The 14,277-nt window shown below is 34.9% G+C and overlaps 1 pseudogene; it reads left to right on the plus strand.

Moving 5' to 3' along the window:
* The first annotated feature begins 5,962 nt into the window (after window positions 1-5,962).
* Window positions 5,963-13,720, plus strand: LOC110732340 (annotated as a pseudogene).
* Window positions 13,721-14,277: the final 557 nt, after the last annotated feature.

Here is a 14,277-nt window from a genome sequence, read left to right on the forward strand (position 1 = left end):
AAAAGCTACATTGAAAAGATTTTGTCTCGTTTTGGGATGGAAAAATCGAAGCCTATAAGTACGCCAACTACTGTTAGTTGTAAGTTGTCTTTGTCTATGTCACCTCAATCAGAGGAGGAGTTGTCTTATATGTCTAGAGTTCCATATGCAAACGCGGTTGGTTGTTTGATGTATGCTATGGTCTGTACTAGGCCGGATATTGCGCATGCTGTTAGTGTTGTAAGCAGGTTTATGGCTCGACCTGGGAGGGAACACTGGCAAGGGGTGAAAAGGATTTTTCGCTACCTGAGAGGGACAACTGATATTGGTCTTGTGTACGGGAATGGTAGGGAATGCTTGGTCACTGGGTACAGTGATTCTGATTATGCAGCTGATGTGGATACCAGGAGGTCTGTGACTGGTTATGTGTTCACTTTGGGTGGTTCTGTGGTTAGTTGGAAGTCTACATTGCAGTCATCAGTTACGTTGTCAACTACTGAAGCTGAGTATATGGCTCTAACTTCTGCAGCTAAGGAGTCTATTTGGCTCAAAGGCCTAGTAGGTGAACTGGGTATTGCACAGGATTTTGCTACAGTGTATTGTGATAGTCTAAGTGCGATTTGCTTAGCTAAAGATCAAGTACACCATGATCGGACGAAGCACATTGATGTCAGGTATCATTTCTTACGTACTGACAAGAGGATTAAGGTGAAGAAGATTGGGACTGCTGACAACCCGGCTGATTTCTTCACTAAGCCTGTTCCGTTTAGCAAGTTTAAACATTGCTTAGACTTGCTAAATATTGATTACTACGTGATGTAGTAGGCCCTGAGGGGCGAAGTTGGGGAGCTCCTGGTGTAGGTGTGTTGGCATTAAGGTGGAGCTTGCCCGGGGCTTGTGATGCAGGTGGAGCATTATGAGTTGTTATACTTGGAGACGAGTATGTGATGGGTCTTGGTTGAAGACTTATCGGGATGTATGGCTTATGCATGAGTCCTGCATCGGGTTTGGCTTGAGATGTTTTTTCACTATGTCTTGATGGGGTCGTTTGCTGACTACGAGTTCTCGTCAAGGTGGAGATTGTTGATAAGTATATTAGGTGACTCGTACTTCGTAGCTTTGTCCGCCCGATCGGGCGGACATTGCCCGGTCTGACCGGGCGGAAGAAGAAGAGGTGCCTGGCAAATTCGTTGAAGAAGCTGCTCTCGCGCCCGACCGGGCGAGCCTTCGCCCGACCGGGCGAGCCTTCGCCCGATCGGGCAGACCTTGCCCGGTCTGACCGGGCGGTGGGGGTTGGATACGTTGAAGCATTCGTATGGAGTCTTCTTCTCGCGCCCGATCGGGCAGACCTTGCCCGGTCTGACCGGGCGGAGAAGGAAAAATACGGAACGCGGATTTTGCGGTTTTAGGTTATCTTATTTTATTATCTTTTTGCCCAAGTATCTTTTAATTAGGGATTAATATAAAACCTCCCTAAAATCAGTATTAGGGTTAAGAGAGACAGAGTGAGAGCCGTTCTTGAGAAATACAAGAATCATCTTTGTAATCTTTGCAGTTTATAGTGAAATCATTCGATCTCGGTGCCCGTGGACGTAGCTATCACATCGATAGTGAACCACGTAAATTCTTGGTGTTGTTCTTATTGTTTGCATTGAATTTCTTTATTGTTTTCTTGTTTGTTTACGACCTTTGCTTCCGCTGTCGCACAACAGCATGGTTGAACAAATTTGACATGTGTTTCTCTATATGTTTGTGAACAATTATATACATTCAAGGTAGTTCATGACATTTTAATTTGGAGTCATAATGCTAGCTCATAAATTAAAGCCTGCAAAGTCCTCCAATCCCTCCTCTATAAAGATGTTTTATTATTCCGTTGATAGTCATTATAACAATTAAAACTTTTGTCTTCTACCTTCCCACCACATCCTAATATAACATTTTTTTTTTTTTCCTGAAACAGAGAGAATAACAAATGGCCTTAAATGATCTAGTGTGTTAATTAAAGATATTTTTACGCTTTAATATTCGCATAATAATATTTATAATTTATTTTTGTAATAATTCTCATCGACATTATTTTAGCCCCTCTAAAAGTTAAAATTACAAGAATTACAACATAACATAACACAATCTTATCAAAAATTAAAAACTTTTATGTAAAATTAATAATTATGGATGTTTTGAAAAAAAGAAAAACAAATTATTAAAGACAATATTTTCCCAGACATCATAATACTGAAATAGTATATGTACAAATCTATAATTTTAATTGGATAGAGTATTCTGATGATCATTCAACCTAATTTATGTGACTAGTATAGCTTATAGATAATGGAATTATGATGTATCCACCCCAAAAAAAAAAAGTACCGGTTCTGCAAGCTTTAATATGCAATTCATTACTTCACCTAAAAAGTGAAGATAATATTAATATTAAAGCTATAAAAATTAATGTGTTTTTCTAGAGGTATCATTATTATAGAGAAACAGTAAATCATACAAAAATTATTGCATGTGGACATACCAAACTTAATTAAATCCAGAAATTACTACTACTAGTTCAGAGCAAGCTTAGAAAGTGACCCATTGACCCTATTTCAATGGCCATTGGGTCTTTTGCCCATGTTGTGGGTTCCTCAATCCCCACTACTTTCTTTTGGACTTTTTGGCGGATCTGAGGGCTAGGGAGTCCGAATCTTTTACCTCTTGTTCAAAAGTCAAAATTAATTATTATGTCCTTATATTTTATGAGTAAAATAAGTTTATTTAATTTTATTAACTAATTAATTACAATACTTTATCGGGGTAGGGCCCTAAAACTCTAAATGGCCCTGGTGGAAGGTTCCCCTCTACTCATATGCCACTAATTTTGTTTCCGTCTCAAATACAAAGTCTTGAAAGTTCGACTCACTTGTCAATTTGAATACTTAAAAAAAATTAATTTATTTTTCATGTTGAAATATATAGAAAGTATAACTTGCTATTTATTATTTTACACTCTCTTATTTAATTTATTTTACTTACACCAACTATTTAATTTATTTTACTTACATTGTCAATCTTTGTAGGGGGTGTTTGGTATAATATCGTAAATGAAACGGAAAGGGTTCAAATAAGTAGGAAAAAGGGTAATGATAAATGTTACCTTTATTATATGTTTGATATGCTAGTGGAATGGAAACAATTTGAGTAGATAGTGATTAAGTAAGGAAACGTATTTTATTTACACTAGTTTGTCAAGGGTGACAAATTGGGAGATTTTATTACCCTCCGGAAACATACTTGTTACTTATAACTCATACCAAACAATTAGAAATAGAAACACTTAATTAATTCTATTTCCTACATTTAAAATTACTATACCAAACGCCCCCTTAATATATGCCCACTATTTTTTCTCATAATTTTAATAAATAATTGTACAATAATCATAATTTCGGAAACAGAGTAGAATAATGTTTGTTCACTTTCGTAATGTTTTGGCTCCAAAAAAAACAATATGGGAGAATGGGACTACTAGAAAGTAGAAAAGGGAGTAAGGGACAAATTGGGACCGTATGACGTGATTGGTTGATCGGTCACTTGATTGGGTCACATAAAAAGCAGCAGTAGCACTCATCAATATGAACCTAAAGATCATTTAAAGTTGTTTATAAAACATTAATTATGGATTATGTTAATATGTTTAGTTTTATCACATTTAACCTTTCATAGCATCATTAGTACTGTATGGTCTGTGTCTATCTAATTGACGTTTTTGTTATCCAATTTCGCATTTTTGTTGAGACTTACTCCGTACGTGTTTTCATTTTAAAATCTAGCTTGCGTTCATTAATACTCAACTACTTATGACTAAATCAACTATATTAACTATGAGACACTAACTGCAGCTCTTATTAATTATATTATATATTAATTAATTCCATATTATTTATAAAGTTGAAACAGAGTAATCTATATTTTAAGAGAAACTAATGCCTTCATGATTGAAGTCCAAATACTTTGAAAACCATGATGTCTTGTGCTATGAGAAGATCGAGTGAGTTGTAGAATCTTCACTTTCAATTGTTAAGTTATATCCTTCCTTGTCATTTTTTCGTTTTCTATTGTGAAAGTATATTCCGTATCATATTATCATGTCATCGCAACTTTTAAAACTTGGTAGCATAACATAATGTGGTAATTGTGCCATAATTTTAGAGCTTTGTCACTAAGCAATAACCCGACGCAACCCTATGTCATGCATTGACTACTCTCGACCTCTCATCCTCGTCATTTAGGCATTTATATTGTTTCCACCTGGCCTTCTCACAGCCTGACTGCCACCCTCCACCCTTCACCCTCCCACCTCCTTTTCCCTCGTCCCATGTCCTTCTCTCCAATCTCCATCGTCACCCTTCTTCTAAGCACATCATGCCAAACTACGTATCACCAAACCTTAAATTGCCCACATCTTTATAATTTTGAGACGACGGACAAAATGAGAGAACTATGACATTGTGCCTTTAGGATAGACGAACTAGATTCACGTCCCGCCAATAGATCAAATTTAACATAGGTTTGATACGTATGTCAAACTTCGCTAAGAATAGATATAGGTATCACACACTACACTTGACTCTTGTGTCACACATGCATCACATTTTTCCATCTAACTACGTAATTTCCTTTTATCAACCCGCCCCATCCAAGGATTTTGATGGTTAACGACAACATTGGTTTTATATCCTTGATCTGGCTAAGAAAAAATGATTTTTGTACGTCTGTCTAGTTAACCACTTTTTAGAGGGTATTTCTTCATAAAACATCTACATAACATGGAAAGTCAAACTATTTATTACCCCAAAAAAAAGTCAAACTAACAACTAACATGGAATAATAAGGCCTAATATACCGGACATGATTGCTAAGCACAGCACTGTACATATAAAGAACATGCTCTATATGACTATATCTATATCCATTATTTTTATAATTTATTTTTATTTTATACTATATCCATTTTTTTAATAAAAGAACATGCATTAAGTCTTTTATTTTCCAAAAAAAAAAAAGAACATGCGCTATTGAAGGAAGCAATGCAACTTGTCTGAGGTCTACTTTTGACATTTATTTTGTAAAATAATTGTAACTTATTTATAAAGCAATTCAGCTTGACATCTATAATACCACATGCACCAACACTATAATATACTCTGTAAGTGCGGATGATTGAAGCAAATTTATATACTATGATATGATAATTATATAAGTTGTAACATGATTTGGGATCTAAATCGCATTTTTCAACCTTATTATGTGTGCGCAAGTGATGTAGATCTTCATCACGTTTTCACATCTTAAGGGATCCTATTCCTATACCTAAGTTACTAGCTGTTGAAAATGTAATTTGTACACCATACTTGAAACATCCCATTTTCAATTCTTTATATGGCTTGTATAACGAACATCATTGTTAAGATCTTAAAATGGCATCTAATATCTATAGGTTGAGTAAATTATCCGAAAATAACCTGACATCTAATATGAAAAATAGAGCAACATCAGATAAACATATTACCTTTTTTTTTTTCTATACTAAATTGTTTACTAATCATTTTGTAATTTGGCTGATATAATAATAGTATCACTAATGAAACCAGATCATGTGACAATATTGGTAATTAGTGTTGAATGATATTATTATTCATATCAAATATTCGATATCTGATTCAAGAATTCGAGCTATCAAAACCTTATCAATTCGATTCATAGTTATCATTTTTATTATAATAGGTTATCATATATTCTCCGTACTCATCAATTCAACAACGATAGTGATTCGGGTATCAGATTCATGCAAAACCCTACCTAACACTCAAGAACAAAACCAAGTCTTATTAGGATTCCTTAAAGGGTTACACCTACACCCAACAAATAAAAATGACCATCACCTTTTTCAAAAATATCCCTTAAAAAAATGGAATAAGCATATAACTTCAACCTTGAGTTATTTCCATTTTGCAACAAATAAAATAAATCTCCTTTTTTATTTTCGCCTTTTTCTTACTTAAATGCGCCTCTTTCTCTCTCCTCTTCCATTTTCTACACTCAACCCCAGCTCCTTCAGTAAAGATCATCTCCATTAAATTCAAACCCACAAAAACCCAAATTAATTATATTAATTCGGCAGTTGTTTAAACGCTCTTCTTCACAGTTTCAGTGCCAGCCTCAATTTCATTAATTAGGGTTCCAAAGTCCCAGAAAAACCCAACACATTGATAATTTTATCAAATTTGGAGGAGAAAATTGATTAATTGCAATCTTTGTTGATTTGGGTTTTGGAAAATGGGTGTTGGGAGCACTAACCAACCCTCTGTTGAATCTGGGTTGGTTAATGCTACCACAATGAATGGTAATGTAAATGTTAATATTAATATTAATGGTAATACAAATGATCCCAATTTCATGAAGCTTCAAAAACATCATATTTCTTGCTGGAGATCTCAGAGAAAGCCATTATCATGGTCGTTAATTTGTGGGATTATGTTATTTGCTCTTGGTTTAATCTCTTTGTTTACTGGGCATGTTGTTTCTGATCTTGAATACTACTCTCAGCGTTTGATTAAGCCTCACTTGATCACCAAATGGGTAATTTCTCTCTCTAGATTCTGTGTTAATTTTTCAAATTTTTTTTTTTCTGGGTTTTTGAATTTTTTGCCTTATACCCTAATTTTGATGCGTGGGGTTTAAATGATAATTTGGAATTTTGGAAGATTGAATCAATGTAATACTTAGCTGCTTTATTGTTTCTCTCTCTAAATTTTTGTTTAATTTTTCTGTTTCTGCGGTTATGTTTGTTTTTTTCTTCAATTTAGCTAAATTTTATTTTTTTGCTTCTGAATTCTGAATTTTGGGTTTTAGTTTGGTTAATATATACTGAATTTACTGTTTATGGCAATTTTAAAGTAGAATTTATTACCCAAATAAGTCTTTCCTTGTTTAGAACTTATTTGGCCAGGCATTCAATAAAATCAAAATTGAGATTTTCTTTGCTCCAATTTAGATATGTAAAATAAATTTATTTACTTATTATTATTATTTTATCAATTTTTGTTGTGGGGAAGAAGGGGGTGGGGGGGGGGGTGGGTGGGGAACTAGGAGTATTGTGAATTAAGTATTTTACAATGATTGAAACATATTCTGGAGTTACCTGAGTTTGATGATCCATTTTCGCGGTTTTTCCTTTCCTTTTGCTAGAGATTCTTTTATGTTGATAATGGAGAGTAAGCACAATGATTGATTAGGTTCTGGTGAATTAAGCAATGTGTGGTAGTGTGCATGCAAAAATGTGTTTGATAGCATAACGTAGGCTTTTAAACGCCCTAGACGGAATCTCTTCCTTCATTTAGTTGGTGAGCTGATTCCAGTCGAAGCAAAATAGGAGAGAGTGATGTAGTCTGAGTGTGTGACCTTGAGACTGACTTCTTTTTTGGTCTATCCACAATGTGCATGTCTTTTCCAGTGTTCAGCCACTGATCTACATCTAAATTTATTTATTTTTCATACCATGGACAACTCAATCTAGCTTTGCAAGGGGTTGTGAGTAATTATTTTGCTGTGTTTTCGAGGCAATGTATGTACAAGTTTATTTAGCATTTTAGCTTATGAAAAATTCTTATCAAGGGAATAGGAGTATAATATAGCCTTGCCAGAGTCAGACTGCTATGTACAAGTTTATAATGCAAACCTCTTGTGCTTTGTTCTGTAGGCTGCAAGCATTCATGAACCAATTAACATATGGAAGTCAAAATATATGGATGCTTACTATGGATGCAGTAGAAGAGGCCGGCATTTTCGTTGTAAGTTTTAATCATTTCCCAAGTCAATTTGAATTGATTTAGCTTCTAGAGACTTACAGAATGTTCACTCTATAATCTGTCAATTTATTTACATTTTTTTGGAAACATGTATTCCATATTATGGTTTTGAACTAACTTAAGGAGCACATTGGTTATTCCTGCATTTATTCTGCTCCTTTTTTCTGCCTCTTGTTTTCTATATTTGTTGCAAATGAGGGCAACCCCAAATATTTGCTTCCTTTTGTGAATTTATTCATTAAGTTTATGTCTTTGCTATGAAATACTCACTGGTCATGGTGATTTCACCATGCGTGCAGTGTAGATTAGCTGACACATCTGTTTGTTTTACCTATCATATCTGGCATAAGCCTCACATATATCTATGTATCTAAGCTTTTCTTTCAGCAGTTGGCAATGCAGATTTCTGCTTCAATAATCTGGTTGAGTTGGCTTTTTATGAATTACGATTATTAGGGATTCTATTTCACTAAGATTCTCTATTCTTGAGAACTTTGTAATGACATTTGTTAAGTAATGCTCCATATATTTTTAATGATAATAAGAAACAGAGGATGTTGGAAAAATATCTTCTGGTAAAATAAAGCCTTGCCCTTCTGTTTGTGGATTGCCAACTTTAGCTGTTTGATTTCTTCCCTATCAATTCACCCTGCACCATTAGAACTTAACTGTGCAATTTTCATCTTCAAATACCTCTATGGACTTGGATTATTGTGAGTTTTCTTCAACATAGACTTCGAAATGGCTGCAAGTTAAATCTGAAATTGTATTAATTTTTATTATGAGTTAAGTTCGGGCTTGAACATTAATGTACCTCCTCTAATACTGCCTGGTTCGATGCAGCTGCTATCCCACAGCGATTTTCAAATGGCTATCTGCTTATTGCTACCAGTGGAGGGCTGAATCAGCAGAGAACTGGGGTAAGTGGAGGTCTTTCATGCTTTACTCTTCATGTTTCCGTATGCAGGATATTGATTATACTCATTTACTTTTCCTATTATTGTCATTCTTCTCCTATTGGGATTTATAGTCTTATTTTTGTACAGATAACAGATGCTGTAGTTGTGGCTAGAATACTTAATGCTACTCTGGTTGTTCCCTCGCTGGACCACAATTCCTATTGGAAAGATGATAGGTATGTGTTCACTAAATAAAATGAAGTTTGTGTCTCTCAATACTAATATGACCATTAATTGATTGTCTAATGTCTAAAATCCTCCATGTGCAGTGACTTTGCAGACATTTTTGATGTTGATTGGTTCATATCTTCTCTTGCAAAGGATGTGAAAATTGTGAAAAGAGTTCCAGATAAAATCATGAGATCTATGGAAAAGCCCCCCTATACGATGCGAGTGCCTAGAAAGTCAACCCCGAAGATTATATAGAGCTAGTCTTGCCAATACTTATGAGGCGACGTGTAAGAAAGCTTCTTCTATCTTCTGATCCCTGCAGGTTTTCAAATCATATTTCCATTATAGGCTTATAGCTGAAATAATAACAATATATTGAATGAACGTTTTTGATGATTTGGAAGTTTCTTTGTTTCCTTGCTTTTTAATTATAAGGGTAGCCTAGTAATGTGTATAATATGTGCAGGTTGTTCAGCTTTACAAATTTGACTACAGGCTAGCAAACGACCTTGATCCAGAGCTTCAGAAGTTGCGTTGCCGAGTTAATTATCATGCACTGAGATTTACCAAACCAATACAGGAACTTGGTTCGAAAGTCGTGTTGAAAATGCGTGAGATGGCTAAGCGATTTATTGCAGTTCATTTGAGGTTTGTTTGATTTGTAGTAAAACGATAATAAATGGAAATGAGGCTCTGTATGTTTGTTTGTACTCCTTGGAATCTCTCGACTCTGCTGTTAAAACTAATCCCTCAATTAAAATAAATCTCACTGTTGGAGAAGGTCCCTAATGCTCATTTCTTCCACAGAAAGATTTCACACTTAAAAATCTTTTGCTATTACTTGTGATTTTTGGGAAGAAAAGTACTTTTTTGCTACTTCTAAGCAGCCTTTGGTTTTTATTGATTGAAATTAGTCATTAGTGTCTTGATAGGGTAAAGTTGAGTTCATGCTTTGCTGTGCTTAATTGTTTGTGCTCTATCCTTTATGGCCATAAATAAATGCTTACATCAGTGACATCTTGTCAGCTTCTCTTTGCTCTTTTATGCTGATAATATTAATTGTGAACTTAAAACGAGATGATGCTATTTCCTGCTACCAATATTCAATAATCCAACATGTGCAGGTTCGAACCTGATATGCTTGCATTTTCTGGGTGCTACTATGGTGGAGGTGAAAAGGAAATAAATGAACTTCGTGAAATCAGAAAACGATGGGACACGTTACCTGTGAGATTTCTTTCTTTCTTATTGCTTTCAACTTTACCATTTTCATTCCTTGTTTTTGTCCTTATTATCACGTACTTGGGTGGCAACCCCTACTATTAAGTTTTGCTAGTACCTATAGATTTCAAATGGTCAGTTACCAACTGTTACGTATGAACAATAGGCAACACTGGTTTCTTTACATACAGTAATTGAATTATGCTTTGAAGTGATTCCAATTTTGCTTCCATGGGCATCAAACCCAGTTTTAAATCCTAAAAACCCTGTCCTCGATCTCCTATATGGTGTGGTGTGATCCTGTCCATCAACACATCTTCTTTAGTAAAGAGGGAATTTAAGAAAGAAGCATGATCCTAAGAATTACCTAAATAATTGCATTGGAGTTCATTTAGTGCGTATAAAACCTGCAGTTTCTGCAATTTGATAAACTGCTCATCCATGACTGTATGTTCATTATTGACAGTCAGTGTAATACCCTTTTTTATGGCTAACAATTTGAACTAACCTTAACATATTAAGATGCTATAGACTACATTTCAAGGTTTTGTGACCAGCATATAATCTGTAAACCTAATGCATCTTGCTGACAACTTATTAGCTCATTAAGTTTTGTGAAGCATGACACCACTGATAAATGCTCTTTTTAAGTGTTGGCTATGATTTCATCTTGCTGATAACTTAATGTTTCTTTATTTTAAAATTCAGAAAGAAATAGTTGTGGTAGTTTTTTTATGGCTTCCTGTGTGATGATTCAAGGTATTTGACTTTGTCACAAATCTTGATGAATTCAGGAGTTCATCATCTTAGTGGAACTTACTTTTTCTAGTAGAACCAAGTGACCATATGTCATGCCTTGTAGTTATAAGAATTACGTGGTCAACTTACTTAGAATGTGGATATTGTTCTTTCTTGTCATTAAAATTGAATTATGACTTTTCTGACTTGGCCATAAACCTGACTTATAATTCTAATCTGCTTCTTGCTAATTGCCTCTGTTGTTTGTTAGGATTTGAGCCCTCTTGAAGAGCGTAAAAGAGGTAAATGTCCACTTACTCCTGAAGAAGTTGGTGTAATGCTGCGAGCACTTGGCTATAAGAATGACACCTACCTTTATGTGGCGTCTGGTGAAATATATGGTGGGGAGGCAACTCTACAACCTCTTAGGGAACTTTTTCCTAACTTTTACACAAAGGAGATCCTTGCTGGAGAGGAGTTGAATTCGCTTGTGCCTTTTTCTTCTCGTCTTGCTGCTATTGACTACATAGTATGTGATGAGAGTGACGTATTTGTGACCAACAACAATGGGAATATGGCAAAGATACTAGCAGGTCGCAGGTAAGATTCAAACTTTCCAACTTATAGGGTAAACAAAAATCTGGAACTTTTCTGAAATCTTTTGACAGGTTTTTTTTGTTTTGTGATTTGCTAAGAGTTTTAAATGCTGATAGTTGACAGCAGATGCTTGCAATAAAATTCTTAAGGCTTATAGTATGCTTGTAAACGGCCGAACAAAAATGGTACCAATTGACCGTGTTATAACAGAATAAGCCTTAAGAATTTATAAGCTTACAATTGACCGTGTCCATGTCCAAACTTCTCCCTCCGTTTGACCTTAATAATCATGAGTTGTGGAAATGTATTTGTAAAAGAACTAGGAAAACACCTCTTTGAAACTGATGTTAGGAAAAGCTCTAAAAGTAATAACTGGACACTCACATAGGCTAAAATATAAGCTCTCAAAGTAATAACAGAATATAAAGGGAATAAGCTCTCAAAGTAATAAAAGAATATAAAGGGAATAAGTTCAAAGTAATAAGAGAATATAAAAGGTAGGAGGAAGAGAAGGGGGGTATAACGTATAAGAACTTTGGACATGGACACTCACATAGGCTAGGAATTGTATAGGCAGTTGAACAAACCTAATCGTCCAATTATATATCATTTCCAAGCACTTGGCCATCCAATTCAAAAGCTACTTGTTTTACCTTCAAGCTGTTGTGTGACCTCTTGTTTGACAATATGTGCATTATAGTTTCCTTTTATGTAACTAAGGTTACCCAGAATATTTGTGGGATATTAACTTAAATGCATATACTGCATCCTTTTGATTGTACTTTGCTTAGTGGTTGACTGACATAGAACTAATGTTTTCTTGATTGCACCATTAAAGGTTTTCTTGAACATGCAAATTGAATGTTTTCTAGGCATGTCATCATGTTATTGTTTATAAGTTGCGTGCCATTATGAAAAAGAATGTTTATTGTCTATTAGAATTTTATTGTGATTACATATAAAAACAGCATAATCATTGACATCTGTTGCTGAAGTAATTTCAGTGGAAATGAAACTTGATGAATATTGAAATGCTATGAAGTCTTTCTATGACTATTGGTCTATTTGATAATCTCTTTATTATTATGAGTATGTTGAATTGGTGTATCTTGAGCTCTTGCAATTTCTGACTTGCACTTCATGCTCTAATTGGCAGATTCTTTAAATGAGTAGTTCCTAAAATTTAAATCAATAGATAGGCTGTTCTGAATGTATATAGTGTTACCAAACATGATTCTGTTAAGCTAATATATGAGCATCAATACTGGTGTAGCAAATACCCTGGATAAAGAAAGGTCAGAGAAAAGCTGTATAATGTAGATAGGGTAAGAATATTTGTGTATGGAGTTTTAAAAAAAATAAAAACCACTTGTTTAAGCAATTCCCCTTGTAGAATATGTCAAAATCCTCTGTTTGCTAAGTTCAACTTTTGGCATGCAACTCTTCATGCAGTAAACTTGTTTTTTACCCTCAAAGACCTTATTTCTAGCAATCTAATTTCTTATTCAGGAGGTATATGGGGCACAAGAGGACAATTAAACCAAATGCAAAAAGGCTTAGCGCTTTATTCATGTCAAGGGACACGATGGATTGGCGTACATTTGCAAAAAAGGTCAAATCAGCTCAGAGGGGATTCATGGGTGAACCCGATGAAATGAAGCCAGGAAGGGGTGAATTTCATGAATTTCCAGCCGCTTGCATATGCAGAAGGCGAAGTAGGAGACCTACTAACAACACTAGTGAAGAACTTGACATTTCTGAGAGTGAGAGGTGGCGAAGATCAAACAACACCGCTATTACAGAACGGTTGGGGTCATCAGAAGATGATGAATTTTTGCCTAGATTGTGATTGTGTTTAATTTTCATCACGCGCCTCAAGGTGATATCATGATAGATTCAATTTCCTTTGAGTGGTTATTGGTCAACAAAATTCGAGCTAGATTGATGTAAATATCAGTTAGAAACTTAGAACACTCTGATGACCTCCAATTGTTTATAAATGTTTTTTGCAGCTTATGTAGCTAGATCTGAAACTGATTTTTTATGTGTGATTAGATCCAAGATGTGTGACCTAGCATTAGGCCTTTCTCTCAGTTGTTTGACAAACTCGTTGCTAAAGCAACATTTTGTATCGATGTGTTCATTCTTTTAATTCATGGTTCGTTAGTTGAATTACAAACTTCTTATTGGTCATTTCTCTTCAAATACGAACAAAAAGTACGTTTCAGTGTGGCCGAAATGATTCAGCAACCGACCCTCATACTCAATGTTGTCACTGTAGGATCATTTGGTAGCTTTTAAACAAACCCTATAACTCTAGAAGAGAGAACAAGCTAATCATACAAACTTTGTATCACTCCGTAACCTGTCAACGCTTAGCTTTAATGCTTTAGCTTACACGCTTTTCTCACTTCATCAAACCAAGGCGAATGCATTGTTTGGCAACAACTATATTAACCACACCTCGGCCAAGTAGTCATATGGCATGTGCAGTTGTACACAAACAAACAAGTAAAATCGGTTGGTGATACGTAGTACTACTTAGGTTGAAAGTTTAAACCTTAGATTTCAAATTTTACTAATTATAGAATTGATGTGAAATTTACAGTATTTATGCCAAATATGGATAATATTTGCATACTTAAGTTCAGCCAATTATCATCAACCAGCTGTTTAGCGCAAAATAAGCACTATCATAAAGTATATTATGCAATATACACTCGTAAGTCCAACCTTTGCCTGATTTACCA

Source organism: Chenopodium quinoa, unplaced genomic scaffold, assembly GCF_001683475.1.
Source record: "Chenopodium quinoa cultivar QQ74 unplaced genomic scaffold, ASM168347v1, whole genome shotgun sequence".
In the NCBI taxonomy this organism is placed as follows: Eukaryota; Viridiplantae; Streptophyta; class Magnoliopsida; order Caryophyllales; family Amaranthaceae; genus Chenopodium; species Chenopodium quinoa.